The 12,349-nt window shown below is 39.7% G+C and overlaps 1 pseudogene; it reads right to left on the reverse strand.

Annotated features, from left to right (window-relative positions):
- Positions 1-591: 591 nt before the first annotated feature.
- LOC116876851 overlaps positions 592-12,349 on the reverse strand; it is a 45,866-nt pseudogene continuing 34,108 nt past the window's right edge.

A 12,349-nucleotide genomic window follows, 5' to 3' on the forward strand; every position in this document is an offset into this window, starting at 1 on the left:
AATAATTAGAAATGTGGAAGTGACCATTATAACAAACACTGCTTAATTGGAAAGCTCAGTTGCCATGCTGTCCATTACTGTGGACTTTCAATTAGATTGCACCAAATGGAGAACACAGAGGCAAAAGGAGATTTTTGGTTGTTTTATTGTAGCTATTATGAAAAACAGTATACAATTCAGGTAGCAAAGATTGCAGCTTCCGGATGTGTAGAATAAAAGGCCTCCAGGCAGTTATCTGGTTAAAGACCCCCATGGGACATGACTAGAAGCTGCATGCTGGTTGTTCTCAGAGGTACGGAGACTGGGTGGTTAAGGAACTGGTGGACATTAAGGAGAGAGGGGTGCTGAAGTCCCTGTGGATGCCCCCTGGCCCCACCCCTGAGTCATGGTAGCATTTGTTCTTGCTGCAGACTGAGAGCTTCTGTTTGCCCAGTGATTTGTTAACCTATTTTCCAATATTGACACAATAGGAAGAGACACATGTAAATGGAAATGAGGCAAATCCAGTAAGAAAGCACCAATAGATGCTCAGCAGACACTTTTAGCAACAGTAGTCAATGGGGAAAAGTGGACCCTTGGTGCCACCATGTGCTAGGAAATCTTCCCACTGCCATAGATTGCTGATGTCCCAAGCAGATGGACAGTGATGATGGTGGAGTAGACCAGGCTCTTGAGGAGGAGGAAGAGCTAGGTGTGGTAGGCAGAGGTGCTCAAGAGATGCAGCTGCAAGGTGTCTAAAAAAAGTCTTTTATTAATTTCACCTTCTGTTCTTTTGAATGGCTAGGATTTATTAATGGGAGGGTCATATTATACATTTCTGATGACCTAGGTTGAAGGGACACACTCACACCAATGCAACCCAAGAGTTAAACATCACCACCACCACCACCACCACCACCACCACCAAGACAACTCAGAATCCCAGTGGCAGTTCAAGTCAATCAACAATTTCTGTGAAACTCACTTACAGTATTCTGAAGTCTTAAAAAGTCAAGTTGCGTCTCTCTCTCTCTTTTTTTTTTTGTTAAGATTTTATTTATTTATTTGATAGAGAGAGAGGTCACAGGTAGGCAGAGAGGCAGGCAGAGGTGGGGGGGAAGCAGGCTCCCTGCTGAGAGCCCGATGCGGGGCTTGATCCCAGGACCCTGAGATCATGACCTGAGCTGAAGGCAGAGGCTTAACCCACTGAGCCACCCAAGCGCCCCAAGGAACTAATCTAGTGGGATAAAAAAACATTAGTGAAAAATAGTTTTTAGCATTTTTTCATCCACACCTTGTCTCTAAGTAAGAATAATAGGCAACATCCATTGACCACAAAAAGAATGTCACTCATTTAGGGAATGTTGCATTCAAAGGTTTAATCTCATTTAATTGTTCAGTAACTAATCAAATTTATTAGATCACTCCTATTTTACAAATAAACTTAGGACACAGAGAGAGGCAATTTGCCTGATTTCACACAAGTAGTAAGTACTAGAATCCAGATTTTAATTCCAACAACATGAAATTCAAGAAACCTCCTCAGCTGCTCCATAATTCTGTATCTCCATGTGCAGTAGATACCAAAGACATCAAATGATTAAGGATAAGTATAAAGTTGGATAATTGTGAAGGAGGGGCATGATGGCAGAGAAGTAGAAGACCCTGTTTCAACCGGTCCCCTAAAGTGAGCTAATTATCTACAGAGCACTCTGAACACCCATGAAATCAGCCTGAGATGTAAGATTATACACTTCTGGATCTCTACAGGGGCAGAAGACATCAGTGGAGAGGTAAAGTGGAGTGGGAATAATCTGGCTGATATAGGAGGATTAACTGAACGGGGAGGGAGCCACCAGAAGTGACACATTGAGAAGTAATACCCCAATACAAAAGTGCCCTGTGCTTGGAGACCAGCATTAACTTGGAGTCTGGTTAAAAGCACTCAAAAAGAGCAAAAGATCTTAAGGGGCAACTGGTGGAATTGGGTAGTCACGGGCACAGGCCCAAGACCACAGACCCAGGACAGCCACTGCTGGTAACGATCTATGCCAGAGAGTGGGGTGGAGCCTCCAGTCCATGATCCCTGAGCCCCCAACTTTCCACTGCTTGCACCACTACTAAGCTGAATGCAGTCCTTCCTATGCATGAGAGAGGCTGGTGTGGGTGCTGGCTAGCACCCTCTAGGTCCACAGCCTTCTGCACTCTGTGTACCCTGCGTGACCTCTGGGTGCTCCCACCTGTGCCTGAGAGAGCTTGGTGTGGGCAGCAGATGGCGCTCTTTAGGACCCCGTCCTTCTGCCACCTGCTGAGGGTCTGGACACTCCCAGCCCACGCCTGGGAGAAGCGTCACAACAACAGGGTCTGAGTACGCTGTGTGGGTATGGACCCCAGACAGCAGTCCCGACAAGGGCAACTAATGGAAGCGGGCTTCCTGATCCAGGAAGCCTGTGGTTTTAGTGGCACGGGGGTATAGAGACAAGCGGGCGCTTTGGGCGACCCCTGAGACAGTGGCTGGGGATGTGCTCTCTCTGTGGGAGTTTGCACAGCTCAGCACAGTTTGCAGGGGGAGTCTGTGTGTTCTGGACCACCCAGAGGGGAAAAAACTGAGGCTTCTCTCTGAGACAGAGGTCTGGGTGCAGTTTGCTTTCCACTAAACCTCCCAAAGCTGCAAAAAGCCACCAAAGTACAAAAACCTTCAGAGAACAAAAGCCTGAAAAACCGGTTTCCACAGAACTCAGCCCCTTGATAGGGGACAAGGCAGCTCAATCCAAGCAAGACTGACTGAAAAGCAACACAGCAGGCCCCTCCCCCAGAAGGCAAGCAAAAGAACGAGAGAACAACCACCACAGCATCCCAATAAAACTGTAAAACCCCAACATCCAGGTAAAAACAATATATTAAGCTCCCGGTATTGCCCTGAATCCTGTATATTTCATAGATAGAACTTTATTTTTTTAATTTGTTCTCATGATTCTTGTTCTTTTAATCTTTTTAATCTACTTACCATTACAACTAGAAGTTTAATATATTCCATAATAACCTTTTAACTTGAACTTTTTCCATACATATACCTGTTTTTCTTTTTCTTTTCTTTTTTTAAATATACATATAGATATAAGCTTCAAGGTAATTCTTTTCCCCTAATCAATACTACCCCTATATATAGACCAGTTTTAATCTCCCTTTATCTCTGGAAAGTTGAGTCCTCTAACAAAGATATCAAGATATACCCAGGAAGAGCCAAAATAACCTTCCTCTCCCACATCAAGGATTTATAACCACCCTCCCTTCTTTTTCTTCTGTCAGTGTTACTGTGTGTTTGTTTTTGTTCTGGTAGTATATAAACCTTATCCTTGTAGTTCATTTTGGCTGGGTTCTTTTTCCTTTCTTTCTTTCTTTCTTTCTTTCTTTCTTTCTTTCTTTCTTTCTTTCTTCCTTTTTTTTTTTTCTTCTTGTCATTGCTTTTTGTTGGTCTTTTTTGGTCCATTTTTGTTTATATACCTTATAATTCTTACTTTTGGGGCTCATTCTGGCTGGGTTTTCTCTTTTCTCTCTCTCTCTCTCTCTTTCTTCTTTTTTTCTTTCTTCTTTCTTCTTTTTTCTTCTTTCTCTTTCTTTTTGGTGGTGGCTTCCAATTGCTCCAAAGCATTCCAGGGTGCACCTTGCCTGCATTGTGGTTGGTATATTTAGATATACATTCCCTCAACCACCTCTCAGCAAAATGACTAGGAGGAGGAACACCAAACAGAGGAAAAAAATCAGAGACTATGCCCTCTCCATCAGAACTATTGGATATGGACATAAACAGTATGTCAGAAAGGGAATTCAGGGTAACAATTATCCAGGCAATGGTTAGCTTGGAGAAAATCATTAGTGACAACATAGAATCTCTAAGGGCAGAAGTGAGAGCTGATCTGAAAGAAGTTAAAAATGCTATCAATGAGATCCATTCTAATCTAAATACTCTAATAGCTAGGGTAACAGAGGCAGAAGATAGAATTAGTGATCTAGAGGACAAAATAATAGAGAAAAAGGAACAGAAGGAGGCATGGAACAAACAGATTAGAAGCTATGAAAACAGAATTAGGGAAATAAATTATGCCATGAAATGTTCCAATGTCAGAATTGTTGGGATCCCTGAGGGGATGAAAAAAGAGAGAAAACTAGAAGATATAGTTCAACAAATTTTGGATGAAAATTTTCCCAAACTGGGGAACAGAATAAGTGTTTTGGGCCCAGAAGGCAGAAAGAACACCCACCAAGATCAACAAATCTAGAAAGACCTCAAGGCACTTAATTGTGAGACTAACAAATCATAATTTTAAACAAGAGCTTCTGAGGGGAGCAAAGGGAAAGAGATTTCTTACGTATAGTGGAAGGTCTGTCAGAATAACCTCAGACTTCTTCACAGAAACCTGGAAAGCCAGAAAGGGCTGGCAAGACATATTCAGGACACTAAATGAGAAGAACATGTAGCTAAGAATACTTTATCCAGCAAGGCTGACTTTCAAAATGGATGGAGAGATAAAAAGCTTCCAAGACTGGCAAGGTTTAAAAGGGTATGTGACCACCAAGCTGGCACTACAAGAAATATTAAGGGGGCAGGGTCTATAAAAGAAAAAAGAACCCAAGTGACATAGACCAGAAATTTACAGAGACAATCTATAGAAACAAGGACTTCACAGGCAACATGATGTCAATAAAAAGGTATCTTTCAATGATCACTCTCAACGTGAGTGGCCTAAATGCTCCTATAAAGTGGCACAGGGTTGCAAATTGGTTAAAATGACAGGACCCATCCATATGCTATCTACAAGAGACCCATTTAGAACCTAAATATACATCCAGACTGAAAGTGAAGGAATGGAGAACCATCTTTCAAGCCAACAGGCCTCAAAAGAAAGCTGGGGTAGGGATTCTCATATTGGATAAATTAGATTTTAAACTAAAGACTGTAGTCAGAGATAAAGAAGGACACTACATCATTATTAAAGGGTCTGTCCACCAAGAAGATCTAACAATTGTAAATATTTATGCCCTCAATATGGGAGCAGCCAACTACATAAGCCAACTGTTAGTCAAAATAAAGTCGTATTGATATGAATACATTAATAGTAGGGAATCTTAACACACCACTCTCAGTAATAGATCATCTAAATAGGAAATCAATAAAGAAACAAAAGCTTTGAATGGCACATTGGACCAAGTGGACCTCATAGATATATACAGAATATTCCACTCTAAAGCAACAGAATACTTCTTCTTCTCAAGTGCACATGAAACTTTCTCAGAATAGACAACATACTGTGTCACAAATCCCATGCCAAATGATTGAGATTATTCTCTGCATATTCTCAGACCACAGTGCTTTGAAACAGGAACTCAACCACAAGAAAAAGTTTGGAAGGAATTCAAACACTTGGAAGCTAAAGAACAACATGCTCAAGAATGTTTGAATCAACCAGGAAATCAAAGAAGAACCTAAACAATTCATGGAAACCAATGAGGATGAAGACACATCAGTCCAAAACCTATGGGATACAGCAAAGGTGGCCCTAAGGGGGAAATTCATAGCCATCCAAGCCTCCCTCAAAAAAATTGAAAAATCCAGAATACGCCAGCTCTCTTTACACCTTAAAGAGTTGGAAAACCAACAACAAATTAAGCCAACCCCCCACACAAGAAGGGAAATAATCAAGATTAAAGCAGAGAACAATGACATAGAAACTAGAGATACAGTAGAACACATCCATGGAACTCGTACCTGGTTCTTAGAAAGAATCAATAAGATCAATAAAACACTGACCAAACTAACCCAAAAGAAAAGAGAGAGGATCCAAATTAATAAAATTATGAAGGAAAGGGGAGAGATCATGACTAACATCAAGAAATAGAAACAATCATCAGAAGTTGGAGGGGATGTGGAGAAAGGGGAACCCTCTTACACTGTTGGTGGGAATGCAAGTTGGTGCAGCCACTTTGGAGAACACTGTGGAAATTCCTCAAGAAATTAAAAATAGAGCTTCCCTATGACCCTGCAATTGCGCTACTGGGTATTTACCCCAAAGATACAGATGTAGTGAAAAGAAGGGCCATCTGTACCCCAATGTTTAGAGCAGCAATGGCCACAGTCACCAAACTGTGGAAAGAACTAAGATGCCCTTAAATGGACGAGTGGATAAGGAAGATGTGGTCCATATACACTATGGAGTATTATGCCTCCATCAGAAAGGATGAATACCCAACTTTTGTAGCAACATGGACGGGACTGGAAGAGATTATGCTGAGTGAAATAAGTCAAGCAGAGAGTCAATTATCATATGGTTTCACTTATTTGTGGAGCATAACAAATAGCATGGAAGACAAGGGGAGTTAGAGAGGGGAAGGGAGTTGAGGGAAATTGGAAGGGGAGGTGAACCATGAGAGACTATGGACTCTGAAAAACAATCTGAGGGTTTTGAAGGGGCGGGGGGTGGGAGGTTGGGGGAACCAGGTAGTGGGTATTGGAGAGCGCACAGATTGCATGGAGCACTGGGTGTGGTGTAAAAACAATGAATACTGTTACGCTGAAAATAAATTAAAAATTTTTTTAAAAAAAGAAGTTATTACCAACAGTTATATGCCAATAAATTAAGCAACCTAGATGAAATGGATGCATTCCGGGAAACATATAAACTTCAAAGACTGAATCAGGAAGAAACTGACAACCTGAATAAACCAATATCTAGTAACGGAGATTGAAGCAGTGATCAAAAACCTCCAAAAAACAAAAACAAACAAACAAACAAACAAACAAACAAAAAACCCAGAGCCCAGGACCTGACAGATTCCCTGGGAATTCTACCAAACATTCAAAGAAGAAAAATACCTATTCTCCCAAATCTGTTTAAAAAAATAGAAACAGAAGGAAAACTTCCAGACTCTTTCTATGAAGCCAGCATTACCCTGATCCCCAAACCAGGCAAAGACCCCACCAAAAAGGAGAATTTCAGACCAATATCCCTAAATGAATATGGATGCCAAGATTCTCAACAAGATCCTAGCTAACAAGATCCAACAGCACATTAAAAAGATTATTCACCATGACTAGGTGGGATTTATCCCTGGGAGGGAAGGGTGGTTCAACATTCACAAATCAATCAATGTGACAGAACAAATCAATAAGAGGAGAGAGAAGAACCACATGATCCTCTCAATTGATGCAGAAAAAGCATTTGACAAGATACAACATCCATTCCTGCTTAAAACACTTCAGAGTATAAGGATAGAGGGATAGGGATAAAATCTATCTATGAAAAACCCACAGCTAATATCATCCTCAATGGGGAAAACCTCCAGCCTTCCCTTTGAGATTAGGAACATGACAAGGATGCCCACTCTCACCACTGTTGTTCAACAGTGTTGCCAGAAGTCCTAGCAATAGCAATCAGACAACAAAGAGAAATAAAATGTATTCAAATTGGCAAAGAAGAAGTCAAATTCTTTCTCTTCCCAAATATGATACTTTATATGGAAAACCCCCAATCTACTAGAATTCATATAGCAATTCAGTAATGCGGAGGGATACAAAATCAATGGACAGAAATCAGTTGCTTTCTTATACACTAACAATGCAAATATAGAAAGGGAAATTAGAGAATTGATTTCACTTACTATAGCACCAAGAGCCATAGGACAATAAAGTTGGGTCATGATTATTATTAGCCAAGGTCCAAAGCCCCTTGATTTTGCATATGGAGGACAGAACACCAGGGGTAGAATCAATGTTCCTCATCACTTTCTTGATACATATGTATGGAAACAGGGCCAGAAACCAGTACTTACCATGTGTCAGCTAAATGAGTTACCTATGCCAGACACTCCACAAATATGACCTTATGTCTTTAATAACTGTGAGGTGTTATTTCTGTTATTCTGGGTTGGCCCAGAAAGTGTACGTACTGTACCCAAATTTATGCAACTACTAATTATAAAACTGAGGTATAAGTCTAGTCTGTGGAACCTGAAACCCTGCTTTCACACCCCTCCCCATGTGTGCACCTGCCTCAGGACCTTGGCTTTGGGGTTTCTTGTTCAATGTCAAAAACTTAGAGGAAGAATAGCAAATGGAGTAAGTGTGTGAACTCTTGATTCAGATGGTCTGTGTTTAAGCCCCAGATCACTGTGTGTCAGGGTGCAAGGGTTAATTAATTTTAGCTCATTGCTCCCATGTGTCAAATGGGAATAAAATCCCTCACAGTGAGTATTAAGAGAATTAAATAAAATGCACTCACAGTGCAGCACAACACCTTCTGTACAACCTCTCAGTGTCAGTTCATGTTATTAACCACCAGAAAGAACAGAGACTTTTAAAAAAGCTAGAACCAACGTTCCTTGTTATTTTCTTTGCACATATGTGAAGAGAAAGGACGAATCTATACTTACAATGGGTCAGCTAAATGACATACCCTGTGGTTGACATTCCACATATGTGACCTAATGTCTTCAATAACTGAGTCAGGTGTTATTTGTGTCATTTGCGGTTGACTCAGAAAATGTAGATAGTTTACCTATATTCATGCAACTAATAATTAAAGATTGGAATTTAACTCCAGCCTGTGACACCAGAAACCCTGCACACACACCCCCACCCCATATGTGCACCTGTCTCAGGACCTTGGTTTTGGGAATTAGAGGAAGAATAAAAACTGCCTGAGTGTGTGAACTCTTGATTCAGAAGGTCTGGGTTAAAGCCCCAGATCTAGCTGTGTGGCATGGTGCAAGGGACTGAATTAATTTTGACTTATTGTCCTCCTGTGTAAAATAGGGATAAAATCCTTCACAGTGTTAGGAGAATTAAACAAAATGCACTCACAGTGCAGCACAACACCTTCTATATGAGAAGCTCTCAGAATCCGTTCATGTTATTAACCACCAGTAAGAACAGAGAATTAAAAAAAAGACTAGAGCCAACTGTATACCATGTTTCCTCAGTCAGTAGAAACAAAGGCTACAGTGATGAATGGAGTCCATTGTTGAAAGAATTCAGAGCCCATCACTGCACCCTAATTTATAGTCCTCTCACACCCAAAACAGCATTTACTGTGTGGAGATGACTCCTGAGAAATGATGGATTGACTTAAAATATGACTTGGTCTATCTTGCAATATCTGGCCATTCTGAGGCTTCTCCCTGAAGCCAGGGAAGTTCAATGGTTAAGTTGATCAGGAGGAAAAAATGCTACAGCAGAACATAAAGGCAAACATAGACAAAAACTTACCATTTTCATCACTCAGAGAAGCTTTTGTGTAGTTAATAGCAGTGAGCTCTAAAGGAAAAGGGAGCAAGTATTATTCAATTGTTTATTTGCATTATTTGATGTGTATCTGTGTTGTGAGTAGAGGATAGATACAATTTGTCAGCAGAGAGGAGAGAGTCATTACTAATAGGAGCCCCACAATTCTAGAAAAGGTTGGTCTGCTTCTGTGTAATTCAGTAGATCAATTTATATATTTTTCTGCACATGAAGATGTTGAAATTCATGAATGATACATGTTTTTCTTTTTTTTTCCCCCTCATAACTGGAGGGTAATGTCTAAGACTATCTTGTTTCCTTCTGTGCTTATAGGTCCTAACACAGGCCAGCTGCACAGTAGGTGTTCTATAAATACTTGAAGTTGAAAGGAAAAATAACAGAAACAGTAGCTGCTGTACAGTCCTCAGCCCCCACTGCTGACATGAAGGGTTGCTACCAAAATGAATTTATCCAACCCTAGAATCCACCACAGAATCTTACATGTTGGAAGGAGTCTGTTTCAGGTAAATTCCCCATCTAAGAAAAGAAAGCAACCCTACTTTTCAAGTCATGCTTTCCACAGTATCCCCAGCTCCTCCTATGATTTTCTATAATGGTAGATGGTGTTTGTGGACATGACAACAATACTAATGGAAGCCAGTTCCTATTGATTGATTATTATTGTGCCAGTATGTGAGAGCTCACAGGCATTATCTCATCTGATCTCCTAGTAACATTGATGTAAACTGAATTTGGAGGGCTCCATGTCAGACATGAGGAAATAATGTTTAGAGAGTCTAAGTTCCTTGCAAAGAGTCATAACAGAGCCAGCAGTCAAAGGGCCTTTGTAGGGGTTTAGATGAGCTAGAGCCTATGGAAAGTACCTTATGAAACAGTACGTAGAAATGGAATATAACTTTACCATTGTGGACTCTGAAGCATTCTCTCTTCTAGTATCTTAATTACTGTTAGCAGATGACCTTTCTGTTACAGCTCGGCATTCAGTGCACTTCTTTCCAGGAGTAGAATAACAGTTCAAGTCATACTGATAGCTGTCTGAATATAAAAAAATGAGGTGAGGGTTGTATTCATCTACAGCGTTAAAAAGAAAAGCCTAACATACATACAAAGGCAAAATTCCTTGAAAAGGTCACTGACCACTGGATGCAGGAAGAAAGATTTTCAAGGTTATTTTGGTTTACTCTTTTTCAGCTTGATACGTCCTTGTCCAGAGATACATGGTTCTGGTGGGCAATATTATGCACCCCACACAATCTTATTTTGGTGTGCTCTAAAAACAGGTTTGAGGTATAGGCTTTGGAGTAAATTCCAAGAATGGAAATGTTAGTATATTTATGTTAAATGTTAAACTATCCTTAAGAGCTGAATTTGAAGTGCCTTAAAGATCTCTTTCTTTTCCATATAGTGACTTTATTTATCATATTTGTACCTGAAACTATTATAACACTGTAAGTTAACTAACTGGAGTTAGGATAAAAACTTAAAAAGGAAGATAAATAAAAACCACTTACCATAATGCATTGATTGATATAAAGAGAGTAAGGTTACAATTTTCATGATAAAATTTGTATGTGTATCCTAGGTGCTCTTTTTCAATCAAGGTTCTTTGAAAATTTGGACAAGATGAGTTTTATCCCTCTTCAGAATCACTCATTCTTTTGTGCACAAATACATACCTACATACATACACATACATGTGTTTGTTTTTAGGATTTATTTATTTATTTGAGAGAGAGAGAAAGATAGAGCAAGGTAGGGGCACAGGGAGAGGGATTGGGATAGATTCCTAAGCAAGAGCCGGAAGCTGAGCGGGAAGCCCAACATGGGGCTTGATACCACAACCCTGGGATCCTGACCTGAGCCAAAAACAAGAATCAGATGCTTAACTGACTGAGCCGTAAGGAGTACATACATATATATATATATATATATATATATATATATATATATGTGTGTGTGTGTTTGTGTGTGTGTATACATATATATGTATATATATAATGAAAAACAAAACAACAAACAAAAAAATTTTCAAGAAACATCACTAGAAATTTGCTGTAGAATTGTATTAACAGAAATGCCCTCTTCAGCTTTGTTGCTATGAGAAGACCTTGGAAGGCATTCCTTTCACTAATAAGTTCCAAGTAAAACACATCATAAAGAGAAACTTCTCCCTTACCATAATCATTACCATGGAACTTACTACACATTTTATTTTTCTCTGATCACTAGAAAATCAAAACCTAACAGGATACTTTAGCCCAGGGGTTTTGTTAAATGTATGCTTTGTTCATTTATATCCTCTCTGTCTCTTAGCTATAGAAAAAAATTAGGGCTGACTGTGTCATCTTATTTTAGTGGGTTTTAGGAAATTATATAAATAAATACAATAAATATAAAAATAAATTCACCCATGTTAAGTTTTCAAGAGCAAGCATTTTCACTGACATAATTTTATTTGCTCTTCATTGTAGTCAAGGTGAAAGCAAAGGTAAATATTTGACCCTAATTTGATCATTGAACAAACTATGAATTTATGAATAACAAAAATTCAATCAAATAAATTTCAAAGATCTAGTTGGTTGTATCAATTGATCTATTCATGAATCAGGCAGTATCTAGCAAGTAGAGGGGAGCTCCAAAGGGCTACAAAAAAGGGAAGATTTTTAACAGTAGAGAGGAAGTGAAAAAGTATTAAGAAAGAATCCATTGTTTTAGGTAAGGTCCCCCTCCTAAGGAGAGCAGAGGGGTCAATCAGTAAACTTCCTAGGGCTGACAGGGAAATTCCCATGTCCCCTGGTTAAAGGTTACAGTTCTGAGTGTTGAAACTGCAGTTAGGGGGCACCTGGGTAGATTAGTGGGTTAAGCCTCTACCTTCAGTCAGGTCATGATCTCAGGGTCCTGGGATCAAGTCCTGCACCGGGCTCTCTGCTCAGCAGGAAGCCTGCTTCCCCCTCTGTCTCTGCCTGCCTCCTAGCCTACTTGTGATCTCTTTGTCAAATAAATAAGTAAAATCTTGAATGAAAGAAAAGAAAGAAAGAAAGAAAGAAAGAAAGAAAGAAAGAAAGAAAGAAA

The sequence above is a fragment of the Lontra canadensis genome, unplaced genomic scaffold, assembly GCF_010015895.1.
Source record: "Lontra canadensis isolate GAN:19392208 unplaced genomic scaffold, GSC_riverotter_1.0 scaffold48, whole genome shotgun sequence".
In the NCBI taxonomy this organism is placed as follows: domain Eukaryota; kingdom Metazoa; phylum Chordata; class Mammalia; order Carnivora; family Mustelidae; genus Lontra; species Lontra canadensis.